This window comes from Oryctolagus cuniculus, chromosome 4, assembly GCF_051225735.1.
Source record: "Oryctolagus cuniculus isolate XC-2025 breed Fujian yellow rabbit chromosome 4, ASM5122573v1, whole genome shotgun sequence".
Taxonomy (NCBI): domain Eukaryota; kingdom Metazoa; phylum Chordata; class Mammalia; order Lagomorpha; family Leporidae; genus Oryctolagus; species Oryctolagus cuniculus.
This window is the reverse complement of record NC_142870.1, coordinates 2,846,324-2,865,907: the sequence shown is the minus strand read 5'-3', so window position 1 is coordinate 2,865,907 and position 19,584 is coordinate 2,846,324. Positions and strand designations below refer to the sequence as shown.

Here is a 19,584-nt window from a genome sequence, read left to right as displayed (position 1 = left end):
GTGTGGTGGGGGTGTAGTGTATGGTTTGTGGTGGGTGTGGGTGTGTAGTGACTATGATTTGTGGTGTGGGTGTGTAGTGACTGATTTGTGGTTTGTGTATAGTGTATGGTTTGTGGTGTGGTGTGTGTGGGTGTGTAGTGACTATGGTGTGTGTGTGGGTGTGTAGTGACTATGGTGGTGTGTGTGGTGGGTGTGTAGTGACTGTATGGTTTGTGGTGGTGGGTGTGTAGTGACTATGGTTTGTGGTGTGTGGGTGTGTAGTGACTATGATGTGTGGTGGGTGTGTAGTGACTGTATGGTTTGTGGTGTGTGGGTGTATAGTGACTATGGTGTGGGTGTGGGTGTGTAGTGTCTATGATTTGTGGTATGGGTGTGTGGTGACTGATTTGTGGTGTGTGTGTAGTGTATGGTTTATGGTGTGTGGGTGTGTAGTGACTATGGTGTGGGTGTGTAGTGACTATGATTGGTGGTGGGTGTGGTGTGGGTGTGTAGTGACTATGATTGGTGGGGGTGTGGTGGGGGTATGTGTGTGTGTGTGGGTGTGTAGTGACTGTGGTGTGGGTGTGGGTGTGGGCTCGGGTTCCCTGTCACAGTGGAGGCGTCCCAGCACCTGCTGATGCGCTCCACATGTGCTTGGGGTTGGTTGGGGGCTTTGGGCTCACGGAACGAGCAGCAGTGGGGAGGGTCTGCACCTCAGGCCTGTGGTCCTGCCCGCTGCAGCATGGGGTGACCGCATGCTCGTCAGAGCCGGGCCTCAGAAGGGTAGCGGTGACTTCTGGTTTTTGGTAAGTCAGAAATAGGAGTTTGTCGCTGCTTTGCGAAGAAATGCCCGTGTCGGCCATAGCGTCTCGGCAGGAAAGCGCAGTTCGCTTTGTTCCCTCCACAGGATCTGACGGCAGGGCAGTGGTGGGAAGAGGGACAGTCGGCGGCCCAGTGACAGCCAGGCCCAGGGCTCGGCGTCTCTGGCTAGGCCGGGGCACCTCCCGCGCTGTGGCTTTAGGTACTCTTGAGGACGGCTTGTGTGTATGGCGAGGTGGGACGGCCAGCAGTCTGGGCAGACGTAGGCGGGGCCGTAGCTGCCGAGAGCAGCCATGCCGTGGGTGCCGCAGCCGTGCCGTGGGCGCACGATTCGCCTTGTTCACGGCTCTCTCTGGGTGGTACCGCGTCTGAATTCTCCTTGGCCTCTGTCAGCTCAGGCAAACTCCAGACAGCGTCCTGGGAGTCACCTTTCTCTAAGCCCACACTTCTTAAAGGAGTCAAGAAAAGGGGGAGAATTGACAGCCGGCGGTCGTCTGCCAGGTCTGTCCCACGCAGGGGCTCGGCGGCTCAGCGGTTCCTCTGTCACTGTCTCAGTTATGACAGAAAGGGGCCGCAGCCCCAGACGCACAGTGGGAGGTGGGCCGCCGCAGTCTGCTCGCTTCCGTGTCGTCTGGCTGCTTCCTGCTCGAGGTGACCAGTGAGTGCGCAGGTTTCTTGTGTAAGATTGCAAGATGACAGGAGAGATGAGATCATCCTCTGCTGGCTCGCCGCACGTGGCCCTGCTCGCCCGGGCTCAGGCTGACGTCAGGAGGAACCGGGCGCTCCCTCGGGTTCCGCTGCTTCTCCCAGGCCCTTAGCAGGGAGCTGGATCAGAAGTAACACTGGGGACACAAACCGGCGCCCACAGGGGATGCCAGCCTCACAGGCGGTGGCTGTACCCGCAGTCGGTCTCCTTGGTGCTGGTCCACCTGCTGTTGCTGTAACAGTCGCTGAGGCGGGGCCATTGTACAGAAGAGGGGTCCGTGTGGCTCGCGGGCTGTGCAGGCCCCGTCTGCATCGCCCGGGCCGGGTACCCCACTGTTGGGAGTTTGGTTTGCTCTTTGATTTACTAGCTCGAGGAGCCCCTGTGACGTGGAGGTGCGCTGGGGGTGTGAAGCCACGTGTCCCAGACTGACTGCCTCAGGCGGAGTTCTTCCATGGCCGGGGTGTGTTTAATGGGTACCTGTGTACCCATTAAAGATGAAGCCTCACAGGACAAACTTGGTCCTTGGGAGCTGGTCCCGTTGGGCCGGACTCGGGCTGCTGGGAGCAGGGTGCACTCCCTCCGCCTCCCAGAGGCGGGTCCTTGGGCATCGCGACCCCGGGGCCCCGTGTGGTGGCCCGCAGAGTCCGTGCCGTCTGCCTGTAGTCGCCGTGTTACTCCAGGGACACCCTGTGGGTCACGTGCTGTCACCCCTGCCAGATCTGTCGCCCGCGTAATACGGGTGTTAGCAGAGGTAGTCACTTTACCTCCTCTGTTTTTATTAGATTATTTGTATTTATGGACAAACGATAATTGTACATATTTATGGGGTACAATATAATATTTCAGTACATGCATACATCTTAATGATAAAATTAGGATAACGAGCATCCATCACTCATATATTCAAGATTTCTCGTAGTGTGAACATTCAAAAGTCTTTCTTCTAGCTATTTAGAAAAATGCAGTCTGCTGTTGTTAACTGTTGTTACCCTGATGTGCAGTAGAACACCAAAAGGATAATGTTTATAATAAGGGATAAAAAGGTACATTTTAATTCAATAGAAGGAAACCTTTCTGAGGTTTAATATATATATATATATTTTTTTTTTTTTTGAGAAACTTAATTAACTTTGAAGAAGAACCCAAGAATTGTTCCTGTTTTGCGAGCACTTAGACATAACTATAGCTTAGGAGGTGTAGAAAGTACCCTTCACTTAATGCGTTAAAGTGAAGTAAATCCTTGTGCGTTGGTTTTACAGTTAACTCTCATAATCCCACTCTTTGAGGACAGAGGTCCTGCACAAGGAGTAAGTGCACAGTGACTCCCGTTGTTGATTTAACAACACTCCTATGTAGGATGTCAGTGACCACCTGAGGCTTTTTTTTTTTTTTTTTTTTTTTTTAGTTTTATCCATTTATTTAAGAGGCAAAGTTACAGAGAGAGGTCTTCAGTCCATGGTTCGCTCCCCAAATGGCTGCAGTGGGTGGAGCTGAGCTGATCCGAAGCCAGGAGGTTCCTCCGGGTCCCCAGTGTGGGCGCAGGAGCCCAAGGACCTAGGCCATCCTCCACCGCCCTCCCAGGCCATAGCAGAGAGCTGGATCGGAAGAGGAGCAGCCGGGTCTAGAACCAGTGGCCAATGGGATGATTAACCTGCACCATAGCACCAGCCCCACCCACAACTCTTGACGTGAGCTACCAAGGCTGTGGAAGCCTTTTGAATCCACAGTCTCCGTCAGTATTTAGACAAGGCCATGGGCAAAGTGGACGGTCTCGCCTCCCTTCAGAAGAAAGTGCCTCCTTCTTTGATGGCCCCTTTCCACTGGGGTCTCTCACTGAGATCCTTCATGTAAAATATTTTTGCCTCAGTGGCTTGGCTTCCCATGGCTGAAATGCTCTCGTGGGCTTTTCAGCTAGACCAGGATGCATTAAGGGCTGATTCTGAGGTCCGAGTGCTACTTAGAGCAATTGTCATTCTGTGAGTCTGCTGTGTGTACGCTTCCTCTCCTGTTCTTCCTGTCGCCAGAACCTTTGCTCCCGTAACATCTGGCCCTAATGCCCTTGGACTGCTGGAGATTGTGTGCTGGTCAGGCCCAGCCCTCGCCTATCCCAGGTTCTCCCCGCCCCCTGACTGCACCCTCCCCGCCCTCTGACTGCACCCTCGGGGCTGACCTGCTGCTGGTTTGGGACGTTCATACCTTTAGAGCGCTGCTGGCTGAGTTGCAGCTCCCTGCCTAGGGTGCCGGTGTGAGCACACAGGAAGCGATAGAACGGGCGCCGCAGAGCCCACTGCCCTCCCGGGAGGATGCCTGAGGTGGCGGGGACGCCAGGTGGGTGTGTTCTGTCAGAGCAGAGGCGGCGTGCCTTGTCGGTCGGGCCCAAGGGAGTCTCTGCTTCGCATTCTCTTCTGTTTCTATTTCTTCTTCTATTGTGCAGAGTGAGAGAGACAGAGAGGTCTTCATCCACTGGTTCACACCTCAAATGGCTGCAATGGCCAAGGCTGGGCCAGGCCAGAGCCAGGAGCTTCTGGGTCTCCCTCGTGGGTGCAGGGGCCCAAGCGCCCGGGCCACCCTGAGGTGCTGTCCCAGGAGCGGGAGCAGAGGTGGAGCAGCCGGCATGGGAACTGGCAGCCCTGTGGGACGGAGGCGCTGCGGACGGTGGCTCACCCAGCTTCCCTGGCTGAGCCGCAGCCCCGGCCCCTGGGTTTTCTTCAATGACCTGGCAACAAGGGAGCCTCCTTAGCTTGTGGAGGGCGGCCAGTGCGAGCAGGGTGACACATGCTCCAGTATTAAAGGGGTCACCTGGCCAGAGAGAGGACTGAAATGAGGGGTGGGGCCCAGGCACTTGCAGTGCCTGCGCAATGTAGAGGACTAAAATAGGGGGCCCCAGCACGTCCGGTTCCTGCGCCCCACGTGTAGGACTAATGGAGGCCCCAGCACGTCCGGTTCCCGCGCCCCTCGTGCATGCCTGACTGGACTCCCAGCTCTGGCTCCCATCTCTGTTCTCTGCTCGTATGCACCTGGGGAGGGGGAGGGCAGTGATGCCGCACACGACTGGGTCCCTGGCACTCACCTGGCAGTGTCCGAGCAGCCGGACGGTGCTGGTCACGCAGTCCCCGGGGAGCCAGGCAGTGCTGGTCACTCAGTTCCCAGGGAGACGGGCAGTGCTGGTCACTCAGTCCCCGGGGAGCCGGGCAGTGCTGGTCACCCAGTCACCGGGGAGCTGGACGGTGCTGGTCACTCAGTGTCCAAGGAGCCGGGCAGTGCTGGTCTCTCAGCACTGAGGACTGTCCTGGTCACCCAGTGTCAGGACCGCTCTGTGACGCTGCACCTGAGGCTTGGCTGGACCTGACGTCCTCCGAGCCTGCCCGTCTGGACACAGCCGCTGGAGTCCACGGCCACCCCTCACGGGCCCTCTTGGAGCTGCATGAGCGGAACAGGGTTCCTGTGTGCGGGCAGCGGGCTGGCCACACGGGCTCACACTCGGACCAGCTCCTGTGTCAGCGCCAGGGAACCAGGCCCCGCCGCCCGAGTGTGCTCACCCGGCTTCCCGCCTCCAGCACTGGGGGGTGGATTTCTGTTGTATGTGAAGCCCAGGTGGACACCCCGCCCCCCTCCCTGGGGAGGCCCCAGCAAGCTCACAGCACCGCTGCGCTCAGGAGGGGAGTGTGACCGCGGGACTCCCAGAGAGATCCACTCCAGGTGTCTGCAGTGGAGTGTCTTGTGGGGGGGTGCTCTGCGGGGGGCTGGGCTTGCAGGGGGGGCTTGCGGGGGGTGCTCTACAGGGGGCTGGCTTGCAGAGGGCGGGGAGAGATCCACTCCAGGTGTCTGCAGTGGAGTGTCTTGGGGGGGTGCTCTGCGGGGGGCCGGGCTTGGGGGGGGGGTTGCAGGGGGGTGCTCTACAGGGGCCTGGGCTGGCAGAGAGCGGGGAGAGATCCACTCCAGGTGTCTGCAATGGAGTGTCTTGTGGAGGGGGGTGCTCTGCGGGGGTCTGGGCTTGCGGGGGGGGGGTGCTCTGCGGGGGGCTGGGCTTGCAGAGGGCCTGTGGGGCGGCAGGTTAAGCCACCCTCTGATCCCACTTCTGAGTTTTGGTTCAATACACAGGTGCTCCGCTCCTAACCCAGCTCCCCGCTGTTACTCCCGGGAAGGCAGTGGAGACGGCTCAGGTCCCTGGGCCCCTGCACCCGCGTGGGAGACCAGGCTGGTGATCCTGGCTCCTGGCTTCCGCCAGGCCCAGCCCCGGCTATTGAGGCCTTTTAGGGAGTGAACCAGTGGATACAAGATTCTCATTCTCCCTCCCTCTCTCTCCCCTCCCTCACCCCTCCCTCTGTCGCTCTGGCTCTGCCTTTCAAATGAACTGGTTTTTAATCCTTCACAACTTTGCAGCAGCTCTGGACACAGTGAAGCCCCGCCCCCGTTAGCGCCCTGGGAGCCGCACGCTTTGCCGTGCACTGCAGTGAGGCCGCCGGGCTTCCCCAGGAGGGTCACCCAGGCGTCCGGACCGGGCAGGGCGGCTGAGCGGCAGCGAGGGAGACAGCCACGCGGGAAGAGCGGGTGTCGGTGGGTGTGGCTTTCCCAGGAGCCCGAGCGAAGCAGGCCGCGCCCTGGTCTCTGGTGTCTGCTTCCCTTGTGGACGCCGCGCTGACCACTGGAAGCAGACACGGCCTGGCCCCACCTCGGAGGCAGGGGTGGGCGTGGGGTGCACGGAGGCCAGGCTCCCTCCCCTGTGGGCCCTCGGAGCCGAAGGAGATGCCAGTGAGGAGACGGCGGGCACCTGTGTCCCCTCGGCGGGTGCCCTCAGGTAAACAAAGGACAGTACGAGAATGGGGGGCCTGGGGTCGCCCACCCGGCAGCTGGTCTCTGAGCTGCAGTTCTCCCCGGGGCCCCGCCCCCCCTGTAGGGACGATGCACTGGGTCTCCGGCCTCCGCTGCTCCCGGTCGGGTCTGATAAGGTGCAGCCCTCAGCTGGTCCTTCCAGAGCGAGCGGCCCCACCCCGAGCTGCCCACAGGCGTCAACGCACGAGTGTCAGCGCTGGTGTGGTCAGCGTCTCCCACTCCCTGTCACTCGGGGACTCCCTGGAGCCCAGGCTCCCTGCCAGGAAGCGGGGCAGCAGCCAGCTGCTGGGGTTTGGATGGGGGCTGAGTGCGGCCCCCAAGGGTCTCCAGTGTGGCAGTGTTGAGAGGCGGTGGGGCCTCGTGGGAGCTCACCGGGCTGCCCCTGCCCCTCCTGCCAGTGTGGGGCCATTGCCAGGTGTGCCGCAGACGAGGGAGCCCTCACCAGAGCCGGTGCCACAGACCCTCAGCTCCCAAAGGGCTTCCAAGCTCGCAGCCTCGCGTACTGATAGGAGCAGGCAACGGGCTGGTTAATCGGCTGCCCCTTCCCAGGCGCTGCCGGGCGGCAGAGAGCATCCCAGGCAGCCTCCTGCCCGCCGGGGCCACACCGGGGCCTGCGGGTCCCGCGTCAGCGGTGGTGGTGCTGGCTGGGACCGCTGCACAGGGAGCCGGGGTGGACGCCACAGCAGGGCTGGGATCAGGGTTGCGGGCGAACAAAGGGTCACACGTGTATTGCTTATGCCCGATTTAAACTCCATGTTTGTTTATTCCACATATGTGAGGCAGACGGAAGGGAAACCGCCCATCAGCGGGGTCACTCCTCAGAGGCCCTCAGCACCCAGAATTCCACCCGGGTCACCCACAGGGCTGGCGGGGCAGAACTACTGAGCCATCAGCGCTGCCTCCCGGGGTGCACGCGGCAGGAAGCCGACACGGGGAGCAGGACCCCGGGCGCTGACGTGGGTGCCAACCAGCGCACCAAACGCCTGCTCTTGGATTTTAAATCTCATAAGGACACGTAAGGAGTTCAGCTTCCTGTTTATTCTTTAAAGGGATTCTGATTTTTTAAAAAGACTTTTTTATCTATTTGAGAGGTAGAGTTACATACAGTGAGAGGGAGAGACAGAGAGAAAGGTCTTTCCGCTGGTTCACTCCCCACATGGCCACCACGCCAGAGCTGAGCCAATACAAAGCCGGGAGCCAGGTGTTTCTTCCATGTCTCTCATGGGGGCAGGGGCCCAAGGACTTGTGCCATCTTCCACTGCTTTCCCAGGCCACGAGTGGAGCAGCCGGGACTCAAACCAGTGCCCATATGGGATGCCGGCACTGCAGGCGGAGGCTTGGCCCACTATGCCACAGCGCCGACCCGAAAGGGATTCTGATTTTAAGCTCCAGAGAGTAAACTCTGAGTCCTCTGGAACACACATGGACTGACATAAATCTGCGTAACTCGTCAGCGTCAGTCCCCCGGGAGGTGGCAGGTGTGCCTGTCATTCAGGAGAGACCTTTGGCCGGCGCTGCTGCGGCTCCCGGAGCACGGCAACCCCCTTGTGGCGGCCCCCTGACTCCTCACAGCGAGATTCTTGGCTTCCACTCTCTTAGGATTGGTAACGCCCGGCTCTGCTGCAGTGCTGTACCGCCATGGCTGGGATCCCACGTGGGCACTGGTTCTAGTCCGGCTGCTTTACTTCCGATCCAGCTCCCTGCTGTGGCCTGGGGAAGCAGTGGAGGATGGGCCAAGTGCTTGGGCCCCTGCACCCACGTGGGAGACCTGGAAGAAGCTCCTGGCTCCTGGCTTCATCCTGGCCAATTCCGGCTCTTGCAGCCATCCGGGGAGTGAACCAACAGATGGAAGATCTCTCTTTCTCTGTAACTCTGACTTTCAAATAATTAAATAAATCTTAAAAAAAAAAAAAGACTTAAGGGATAAAAGGGTAGAAAATACATGAAATAAAGGGACGCGGTTTGAATGATTCCCATCGAAAGCTGAACACACAGAAATGCGTCGTACTTTTCTCCCCACCTTGAAGAATACGAAGATTTCCCGGGACACGGGTCCTGCCAGCGCGCGAGGACCCCGTGGCTCTAAGGCCGCTCGGGCTTTACCGCCCTCAGATGCTACGTGACACCTGAGGGACTGTCGCCTGGGAGACGGCACCAGGGTAGAAGTCTCCGAGCCTGGGCTGCTACGGGCAGGACTGGCTCGTGGCGTGGGGGACGCGCAGCGCACCTGGGCCAGCCGGTGCTGCAGGAAACGCGCCTGCGCCGTGGCGGCCTCGGTGTCCAGAGCCGACCTCTGCAGACACCTGTGTGTCATTCCAGCTTCCTAAACGCCAACCAGCAGAGGCTTTATCCGCAACCACGGGTTCCCGGAGGCAGCGGGCACGGGGAGTGAAACCCAGGGCTGGCAGAAGCTGCGCGGTGTTTCCGTGACTCGCCGGCACCCTGTGGGAAGCTGAGAAGCCTGGTGGGGCACGCGGTGCGGGTCCCGTGAGGTGACGGCTTTAACGGAGGGCTTCCAGTAGCTCGTGCAGAACTAGCATCCAGAGGTCAGTCTGTCTTGGTGCAAGTGTTTCTAAAGATTTATTATTATGTATTTGAAAAGAATAGAGAGGGAGACACACACACACACACACACACACACACGAGGGGGTGGAGGGAGAGAGGTCTTCCATCTGCGGGTTCACGCCCCAGATGGCTACAATGGCCAGGGCTGGGCCAGGCTGAAGCCAGGAGCCAGGAGCTTCTTCCAGGTCTCCCTCGTGGGTGCAGGGGCCCAAGCACTTGGACCATCCTCTGCTGTTTTCCCAGGCCGGGGCAGAGAGCTGGATCGGAAGTGGAGCAGCTGGGATTTGAACTGGCGCCCATAAGGGACGCTGGCACTGCAGGCGGCAGCTTCACCCGCTGGGCCACAGCGCCGGCCCCCAGCTTTCCTGACAGCACGAAACACACAGGCGCCCACAGAAGCCGTGGGGCGCTCAGGGCCGCTGGCGACCTTTGCTTAGCAAACCCCCACTTGTGGGATAAGAAGACGGTGTAGACGAGACCCGGTGGGGGGGATCTCAGCATGAGTAAAAGTGCTTGAAACTTCAGAAACTTCTGTGGACATCCCGCCGAAGCTAGGCCAGTCATAAATTATTTCCATCAAGCCGGTCAACAACCTTCTAAAGATCTTTGCTGGGTAGCACTTTGCGATCCTTGCACACGGAGAGGCGGAGACGGGGAGAGACAGGGCTCCCGTGCACTGGTTCACTCCCCAGAGCCTGGCAGTGGTTGGCACTGGTCGCTCATCCCAGGTTGCACACCAGCAGGAAGTCGGGTCAGAAGCAGGGGCAGGGCCGAGCCCAGGCACTCTGGGTGGGATGCGGGCGCCCCCAGCGGCAGCTGTCTGTTAAGCAGCGTCCCCGCCACAGGCAGACACATGCCCGCCCTGGTCCACGTTGGAAGTAGAGACAGCACCGGCCATCGGGGGACTAGGATGTGCCCGCCCGGCGGGAGGAGGGCTCCGAGAACTGGCTGACCGGGGGAAGGTGGCCCTGCATTAGGAAGAGGCCACCGGGCAGCCAGCCTGCCTAACAAACAACACCCCCTTCCCACCAGGCTGCCCCACGCCCTCCGTCCTGTGTCTCAGAGAGGTGGGACCTGAGCCGACTCCGAGGCAGCTCAGTGAGTTCACCCATCCCCGAGTGTCTCCGGCACACACGGGAAACACAGACACCAGGACACTGCTCTTTCTTTTTTCTCTTGCCCGTCTGTCTCTGCCACAGCGGCCCCACGGGAACCCAGAGAGGCAGAAGGAAAGATGCCCCCAGCCCGCACCACAGGTGTGCGGCTTTCTGCCCTGCACAGGGTGTGGGGAGAGCCCTTCCAGCTCCGGAATATCCACAAGCACTTAAAAAGTTGTTTACTTATTGACTCGAGAGGCAGAGTTACAGACGGAGAGGGAGACAGAGAGAGGTCTTCCATCTGCTGGTTCACTCCCCAAGTGGCCACAACGGCCAGGGCTGAGCCAGGCTGGACCCAGGAGCCAGGAGCTTCCTCCGGGTCTCCCACGCGGGTGCAGGGGCCAAGCCCTTGGTCCATCCTCTGCTGCTTTCCCAGGCCCTCAGCAGGGAGCTGATCGGAAGTGGAGCAGCTGGGATATGAACCCACAAGAACCCGGTGCCCGTATGGTGCCCTCTACACCACAGCGCTGACCCCTGCCTTCTTCATCCTCACTTTTTAAAGAGATTTATTTCCGCATTTGAAAGGCAGAATGGACCCGAGACAGGAAGTCGCTCACCAGCACTGCTCTGCAGGGGTAGCGGTGGGGCCTGGGTCAGCAAGGAGGGCGCCTGTGCACGGTTCCATGTGCCCCTCCCCTGTGGGCGGCGCTTGAGTCTCCCTCTGCACCCCCACCCCACCCCACCCCACCGTGCACCCCTCGCACCCCTGCGGCGGGGCCGCTGTGTGGCCAGCTCCAAGCTGTGGATGTTGGCATTCTCAGCCTTCCTGGGGCAGTAGCGGGGCCTGGACACACACCACAAGCTCCTGTCCACGCACCCCGGCCAGTGACCCCTCCCACGAAGCCGTGGACGTGCGCCAGATCCGCGGCGAGTTCCCGGAGAAGCGAGGGCGCGGGAGCTCTGAGCGGGGATCGCCCTCGGCCCTCTCCCTCCTGAAGCTCCGGGCAGACCCAGCACCAACGTGGAGGTGAAGGCAGCTCCTTCTGCGGAGGCTCCAGCCAGGACGAGAGTCCCCGACCAGGGTCACCACCCGGCAAGCGGGCGGTGGAGAAGGGTGGGACAGAGGGTGCCCCCGAGCGAACGGCCTCTCCTGGCCCGCGTCCGCCGCTCCCGCGCTGCGAGTACCGGGTCCGCGCCCTCCGCAAGCCGAAGCACCTGCCCCGGCAGCACCGAGGAGCAGCCAGCCAGCGTGGTGGAGAACTCCACCCGCTTCGGGGCGCGCACGCCGCGCGGGGCGGGAGCCTCAGCCCGCGGCACCCACGGCGGGCCTGACGCCGGCTCGCGCGCAGGCGGTCACCAACAGGCACGCACAGGAGGCCCTGCAGTGCGATGCCCCTGTCTTCAAGGTGCGGCCAGGGCGCATGGGGCTGGGGAGCCGGGAGGGGGCCCGCAGGGTCAGCCTGCTGTAGAGCCGAGGGGGAGCCTCCTACCCTGAGCCTGCAGGCCCAACTCCGATTAAACCCACGGTGTTGAGAAAACAGAAAAAGGCCGGCACCGCGGCTCACTAGGCTAATCCTCCGCCTTGCGGCGCCAGTACCCCGGGTTCTAGTCCCAGTCGGGGCGCCGGATTCTGTCCCGGTTGCCCCTCTTCCAGGCCAGCTCTCTGCTGTGGCCCGGGAGTGCAGTGGAGGATGGTCCAGGTGCTTGGGCCCTGCACCCCATGGGAGACCAGGAAAAGCACCTGGCTCCTGGCTCCTGCCATCGGATCAGCGCGGTGCGCCGGCCGCAGCGCGCCGGCCGCAGCGGCCATTGGAGGGTGAACCAACGGCAAAGGAAGACCTTTCTCTCTGTCTCTCTCTCTCACTGTCCACTCTGCCTGTCAAAAAAAAAAAAAAAAAAAGAAAGAAAGAAAAGAAAACAGAAAAAGAAAGGCAGAGTGACCGGGAGGGAGAGACAGACAGTTCCACCTGCTGGTTCTCTGCTCAAATGCCCACAAGGGTCAGAGCTGGGCCAGGCCAAAGCCAGGAGCCGGGAGCTCCACCCAGCTCTCCCACGTGGGTGGCAGGGGCCCAAGCACTTGGGCCGGCAGCTGCTGCCTCCCAGGACGCACACCGGCAGGAGGCTGGATCAGGAGCAGAGCCGGGGCTTCACCCAGCGCCCTGAGACAAGACGCCAGTGTCCCAAGGGGCGTATTGACCGCGTGCCGGCCACCCACCTCGGGGGACACCTTATTCTAAGGCAGCTTCTGAGACCTTGCACTGTTCCTTAGCCCAAGTGCTCAGCCTGCCCAGGCTTCTGGGGTCTCAGTCAGCCTCAGTACGGGCAGGCAGCAGGTTGGCAATCCTAGCACGCAACCCTCATGCAGTTGGAGACTGCAGGTGGCCTGGGGGCGGGCCCCCTCTTTTGGAGCCTCAGACTTCTCTCTCTGGCCCCCAACAGAGGGCAGGAGTCCCACGTCCAGGATGGAAAATCACCCACCTCACTCAAGGCGCTCCTCATTCAAATGTTAATTTCTCTGTGGCCACTCAGCTGGGCACAGTGGCCAAGGGGACACACACAGCACGGTCCCGTCCCAGGGCAGCAGAGACCAGAGCTGGCAGGACACGTGTGTGTCACCGTTCTCACCCCCTCCCCCGAGCGCCTCTCCTGTCCGAGGGTCCTTAGAGGCTGCAATGGAAACGCTGGGGACCGCCTGGCTCGCGCCCTTCCGCGGCTGCCGCCCGGGGCCCCAGGCCTTGTCCACCTTGTCCGCCAGCCCCTGGTGTTGGTCTCCACTGCTGACTGGCGTGCTGGGCTGCCGGTGGCCGTGTTTCCACTGTACCTCCACCTTGTCAGGAAGTCGCAGCATAGACAGTCTGGGGACAGCTGCTGCCGTGTGGCGTCTGGGACCCTGGGGGAGTGTACACAGCGCCTCTGAAGTTCACGGAGGCGCAGCGAGTCACTCACGGCTCGGGATGGCCGCGTCCTGCCGCAGAGAGCCTGGGCGTGGGCTGGGGATGCCCGCATCCTGCTGAGAGAGCCTGGGCGTGGGCTCGGGATGCCCGCATCCTGCTGAGAGAGCCTGGGCGTGAGCCTGGCTTCGCTCCTGACTCCAGCTTCCTGCTACTGCGCACCGGGGAGGCAGAGGGCAATGGCCTAAGTACTCGAGTCCCTGCCTCCCACCCAGGGGACCCAGATGGAGTTCTGAGCTCCTGGCTTTGGTCTGGCCCGGCCTGGGCCGTTGCAGGCATTTGAGGAGTGAACCAGCACAGGCTGGAGCCAGGAGCCAGGAACTCCACCTGGGTCTCCCACATGAGTGTCAGGAGCCCAAGTTTTGGAGCCGTTGTCTGCTGCTTCCCAGGTGCATTGGCAGGGAGCTGGGTCCGAAGTGGAGCAGCCGGGACTCGAACCTGCGCTCTGAGCCGCTATGTGGCATTGCAAGAGGCGCTCGCCCCACTGTGCCGTAATGTCTGCCCCAGATTTCAAAACTGAAAAAAAATATATATTTGTTTGAGATGCAAAAAGAGAGACAGAAATAGAGAAAGAGAGGCAGGGCTTCTGTCGTCCAGGTCACTCCCCAAACACCTGCAGGGGCCCGAAGCCGGGGCGGGAACTCAGTCCAGCTCTCCCGTGTGGGGGCAGGGCCCCAGCTCCTTGAGCCGCCACTCGCCACTCGCTGCCTCCCAGGGCGCACGTTAGCAGGAGGCTGGGACCGACCCGGAGCCAGCGAATGAAGGCAGGATGTGGGTGTCCTGACCCGTGACTGAACCACCAGGCCAGTTCAACATTTCTGCAGCAGCGTAAGCTAACTTTCGACCCTGTCCTCCACAAACTCTGCCAAGTACTCTTGTGTGAGAAGGGAACCCCACTGAACTCCAAAGCTGGTGACACTGCCCTTAGCATCGACAGCGTCCCGGGGCCTCGCACCTCGCGCCTCAGCCGCTCCCAGGTACAGGCTGATGGGCAAGAGGAGAGAGGTGGGGTCCAAGACCCCCTTCCTCCCCGCAACAAGGCCGCCTCCCAGCTCCTCTCCATGACGTTGCTCCGGGCGTGGTCACGGGGGCTGCACGGTCAGAGCCGTTTTTACAGTCATGCTAACACAGGCCCGGCCCTCTCCTCGCTGACGTTTGCAACGCTGGCCTGACAGTGCTGGTGGGGCCAACTGTGGACCCTCGGCACAGAAACCAGCGGCGGCGGGGGCGGGAAGTCTCCCCCAGTCACTCTGTGTTCTGTGCACCGCGCCCTCGCCATGGACAAGCGGCCTGGTGGTCCTTAACTGTCGCGCTTTACTGAGTCCTGGCCGTTGAAGGCTCGTCCTTTTGGACAGCTGTGGGGGAAGCCGTGCCAGGTGGTGCCCAGGCAGCCCCTCGGGCGTGGACCAAGGGCGACGGAGAGCCTGGCCGGTTGTTGGGCTGTGAGCTCAACTCGTGGCTGGCTTTTTTCCCGGAACACCATTCTGGCTTCAAAGAACAACTGTTTGCCAAACTTTCGGCTGTGAAAGACTTGGGACCTTGCCAGAGGTCTCCTTCAAAGCAACAAAGCAGGTTTACCACCCCGAGGGCCCCACACGGTCTGTGCTGTCAACGGTAACACTGAAAGGCCAAGCCAAAGTCACAGCTCCGGAAAACATGGCTCCGTCCCCGCGCCTGCACCCTCTCCCAGCACTTCAAGTCCCTGCCGAGGCGGGCGGTGCCGTTAACAGCTGCGGCTCTGATAGTGCGCAGCGACACGGGCGCCCGCTGCGCGATCCGCGGGGCTCCGAGAATTAACAGCTCCCAAATGGCCGTGTCGCAAAGTCACGTGGCGCGACAGCGGGAACAGTGGCTTTGTGTGCCACGGAGTGGACTGCGCCGATGTGGCGTCAGTGCCCACGTGGCCACGGGGTGGGCTTTTGAGAGACACCAGGCCGAGCACTGAGCGTCTGACCCGGCTGAAGCAACATGCTCTCTGTGTTTGTTTTGTTTTAAATATATACACATATTTATTTATTTATTTGAGAGACAGACAGAGAGAGAGAGAGAGAGGGGAGTCTTCCATCTGCTGGTTCACTCCCCACTTGGCCACAACAGTTGGAACTATGCTGATTCAGATCTGAAGCCAGGACCCAGGAGCTTCCTCCAGGTCTCCCACGTGGGTGCAGGGTCCCAAGCACCTGGACCATCTTCTGCTGCTTTCCCAGGCCACAGCAGAGAGCTGGACGGGAAGTGGAGCAGCCAAGGTAGGAACCGGCACCCACGTGGGATACAGGTGGGAACTCCAGCCGCTGGGCCACGGCGCCAGCCCCTGAACTCTGTTTCCATGTCTGCAGAGCCGTGTGTGCTCAGGGGCCTGCAGACGTGAGCCCGTGGGGCTGGGAGTCACCGCTAACCTCCCTGACGCCAACGCCACCGTCTGCTCAGGAAACTCCTTACCCTAACCCCAACCTCTTGAGTGTGGGGTAGGGGCGCAATCAAGGTATTTGAAACCAAGGGATGGCAGATGCCATTGAGACCACCTCCTACCCCGGCACTGCTGCCACCCACCGAGGAAGCAGGAAGCAACCGTGTGGCAGGGATGTGGAGAAACGGGAACGCAGGCACCGCTGCGGCGGCCTCTGTGGTTCCTGGAAAGGCTAAACGGAGGGGCGGCGTGGAGGCACCGTGCGACGCCGCCATCCCTCGTGGCCCCCATGCCAACCCCGGCTGCTCCACTTCCACGCAGCTCTCTGCTGTGGCCCGGGAGTGCAGTGGAAGATGCCCAAGTGCTTCGGTCCCTGCACCCGCGTGGGAGACCAGGAGAAGCTCCTGGCTCCTGGCCCAGCCCTGGCCATTGCAGCCATCTGGGCAGTGAACCAGTGGATGGAAGACCTCACTGTCTCTCTCTGTCTCTACCTCTCTGTTACTCTGCCTTTAAAATAAATAAATAAATAAGCCTTTATAAAAAAAATCAGTCACAGAATTACCGATTGACCCAACAGTTCCACTTCTAGACCCAAAGGAAGCGTGAGTGACGGTCAGGAGGTGGAAGCAGGCCGCGGCGAGCGCAGGTGTCTCCTCCGACGCCACTCAGCCCAGACACAGGCCGGCCTCTGGCTGCTGTGGGCACTGGGAAAGAGCCAGCAGGTGGGAGACCCCTCTGTCCCTCTCTGTCTTTATTTCTCTCTTTCAAATTAGGAAAAGAAAGGAAGGAAGGAAGGAAGGAGGGAGGGAGGGAGGGAGGGAGGGAGGGAAATGTATTTGTTTCTTTCTTTTTTTTTTTTAAGTGACACCCCCAATCACCTGCGAGTCTACTTCAGAGACTGGCCGACCTCAGACAGCAGCAGCGGGGCGGCGGCCGGGGCGGCCTCACTGCTGGCAGGGAATTGTGGGGCTTCTGGGCCACACACTGCTACCGCGCTGGGCCCAAAGGGAACCGCTACCCCAGCCCGCTGGGGGCCCGGGGCACAGGCCAGCTCCAGGTGCCTGGCGTCTGACGGAGGCTGCCCGGGGCCGCGGCCGAGACCCGGAAGATACAGGAGACCCTGAGGAGCTTCGTGCCCGCCATCAGCACGGCTATCCCGGAGCAGGTGGCCGGCACGAGGTGTCTTTTTTCATCCAGAAAATTGGCAAAGCCTTGTGCACGAGGGTTAAGCCAAGTGCCACGGGTGCCCGAGCCAAGCCGGCTGGCAGGTGGGCACAGAGTCTGAGGCTAAGGTTGAACATCCCCTTCAAAACCCAGGTTGGCATTTAAGTGCCACTGTGGTAAGAGGTGGGGCCTCTGGGGCCGGCGCTGTGGTGCAGCGGGTAAAGCCACCACCTGCGGTGTGGGCATCCCATAGGGCCGCCCGCTCAAGTCCCGGCTGCTCCTCTTCCAGTCCAGCTCTCTGCTGTGGCCGGGGAAAGCAACGGAGGACAGCCCAGGTCCTGGGGCCCTGCACCCTCGTGGGAACATTGGAGGAAGTTCCCGGCTTCGGGTCAGCCCAGCTCCGACTGCTGTGGCCACTGGGGAGTGAAGCAGCGTGTGGAAGACCTCTCCCCCCCCGCCTCTCTCTCCCCCTCTCTCTCTCTCTCTCTCCCTCTCTCTATAACTCTACCTTCCCAATAAATAGATAAATCTTTAACAATTTTTTTTCTTAACACTGGTGGCATTTGGACCTGGATGTGGCTGCCATTTTCCCGGTGCACTTAGTGGGGTCTTTGCGGGAGGAGGAGGGTCTTTGCGGGAGCTTGGGCCCACCAAGCTCTCCACAGGACTTCACTGAGGAATCCTGGAGGCTTGGGGGGAAGCGCCGGGGCACCCTCGGGCCAGGCTGGGTGGTTCCTCCAGAGGGGCCCCTCCCACAGGAAGCGTGCCCCCCCGCATGATCCCACGCATGCCAGGGAGGTCAGAGAACCCTGTGGGATCCCCGTGGCGAGCGTCAGAGCCGGGCCCTCGCGACGGGACCTCGGACACAAGCCCAGGGCCCTTTTGGCCACTGCGCCACTGCCTTTCTAAAGGAATACGCCACGTGTGGTCAGGCTCTGAGACGGCCACGGTGATCTCCTGGAATCTGTGCCTTTGTGTCGTCCCCTCCTGCTGAGTGTGGACAGCACCTGTGCCTTGCCTGTGACCCGTGGAACCTGATACAGCGCCAGGGGTGGGGGCAGGGGGGACACGGCCGTGATTCCAGACTCCTCCTTCCATCCTCCTCCGTGGCTTTGATGAAACAAGCTGCCACATGGCAAGTCCACGTGTGGAAGTCCACGTGGCAAGGCCTGAAGGCCAGCAAGCTGCCAAGCCCCCACAAGGAACCGCAGCTCCGATGGCCACATGGACGTGGGAGCCAACCCCTCCCCAGCAGACCGTGCCCCAGCTGACACTTAGTGAGAGTCCCCATGGCAGATGAACCATGGAGCCACGCCCGCACCTCCGACCCCAGATCTTAACTCTGTGTAGTCTTGAGCCACTAGCTTTGCGAGAACTCCTTACACAGCAGTAGGCAACGGACACATGGCCCTTTGGGAACGTTGGTTCATGCTTCCAGCAGTCTCTTGCCAGGACAAGCACACGTGCTTGGTATTCATCAGTGAAGAAAACAGAAGTCCTGGGGCCGGCGCTGTGCCACAGCGGGTAAAGCCACCACCTGCAGGGCCGGCATCCCATATGGGCGTCCGTTTGAGTCCCGGCTGCTCCACTTCTGATCCAGCTCTCTGCTGTGGCCTGGGAAGGCAGCGGAAGATGCCCAAGTGCTTGGGCCCCTGCACCCACGTGGGAGACCTGGAGGAAGCTCCTGGCTCCTGGCTTCGGATCGGCTCGGCTTTGGCCGTTGTGGCCAACTGGGGAGTGAACCAGCGGATGGAAGCCCTCTCTCTCTTTGTCTCTTTCTCTCTGCAACTCTGCCTTTCAAATAAATAAATCTTAAAAAGGAAGGAAGGAAAAAGGAGGAAGAAAGCAGAAATCATACTCTCACTGGGCACAAACGCTACCGCTGGTGGGAACAGGGTGGGGGGAACGTGTGCTGGCTGTGGGAGACAGGAAGTGAGCTAACGTCTTGGCTCTGCTGCTGACAGCATCCCAGCACGCTGCGTGTATAAACAGCGCTGATGAGCAGGGTCCCCACACGAGGCGGCTGGGCTGGGTGCGGGGCTTGCAGTTTTACACCCCTCCTGGGACAGGACGCGACAGGACTGCAGGGAGGGAGCCAGGCCGATCTGCCCAGGAAGAACACTGCAGGTAGAGGGAGCAGCCAGCACCAGGGTCCAGGTTTGTTGGAGAGACAGCCAGGCCGCTGTGGTCAGGGGGCGGGGGCGGAAGGAAGGCCCTGTGCATGCTCCTGGGCTACTGTGAGGACGTGGGTTCTAATCTTCCAGGAGTTGCTGGGCTGAAGAAGGTGATGACCCTGGGACTGGCACTGTGGCGTAGTGGGTAAAGCCTCAGCCTGCGGCACCGGCATCCCATACGGGCTCGAGTCCCAGCTGCTCCCCTTCTGATCCAGCTCTCTGCTATGGCTGGGAAAGCGGTGGAAGATGGCCCAAGTCCTTGGGCCCCTGCACCCACGTGGGAGACCCGGAAGAAGCTCCTGGCTTTGGATCGGCGCAGCTCCAGCGGTTGCAGCCAATTGGGGAGAGAACCAGCGGATGGAAGACCTCTCTCTCTCTCTCTGTCTCTGTCTCTCTCTCCCGTAACTCTTTCAAATAAATAAAATGAATCTTAAAAAAAAAAAAAAAAAGCTGTCCAGTTCCAGGTACAAACAGGAACACGGAGTCTATGCCTCATTTGTGGTATTTTAATGATGCAATCAAAGGTCAATTGATTTGAAAAAAATAATCCGAGAAGAGTTGAGCAGAGGCCCTGCTCATAGCTGGTGACTTCCCACCCAAGGCCCCCCAGGAAGACTGAGCAATTTTAAAATTTGAAAGGGAGGGAGGGAGAGAGGAGGAAGAGGGACAGGGAGGGAGAGGGGGAGGGGAGGGGAGGGGAGGGGAGAGGAGGGGAGAGGCAAAGGGAGAGGAGGAGGCGGAGGGGGCTGAGGGGGGAGGGGGAGAGGGAGGGAGGGGCGGGGGGGGGAGGTGAGAGTGGCAGCAGGAAGGAATTCGCTCCTGCTATTTCTGTTAAGGTCACACCTACAAGGACTTTTTAGCCCATTCCCCTACGCGGGGTTCTTGGGAA

General features: G+C 60.7%; 1 long non-coding RNA gene across 1 annotated transcript; it reads left to right on the top strand.

The window, feature by feature from the left end:
* The first annotated feature begins 592 nt into the window (after positions 1-592).
* LOC149126872 (uncharacterized) lies at positions 593-19,144 on the top strand. Its single transcript, XR_016232214.1, has 2 exons — positions 593-785; positions 18,786-19,144. It is a non-coding gene; the product is annotated as an uncharacterized LOC149126872 (long non-coding RNA).
* Positions 19,145-19,584: the final 440 nt, after the last annotated feature.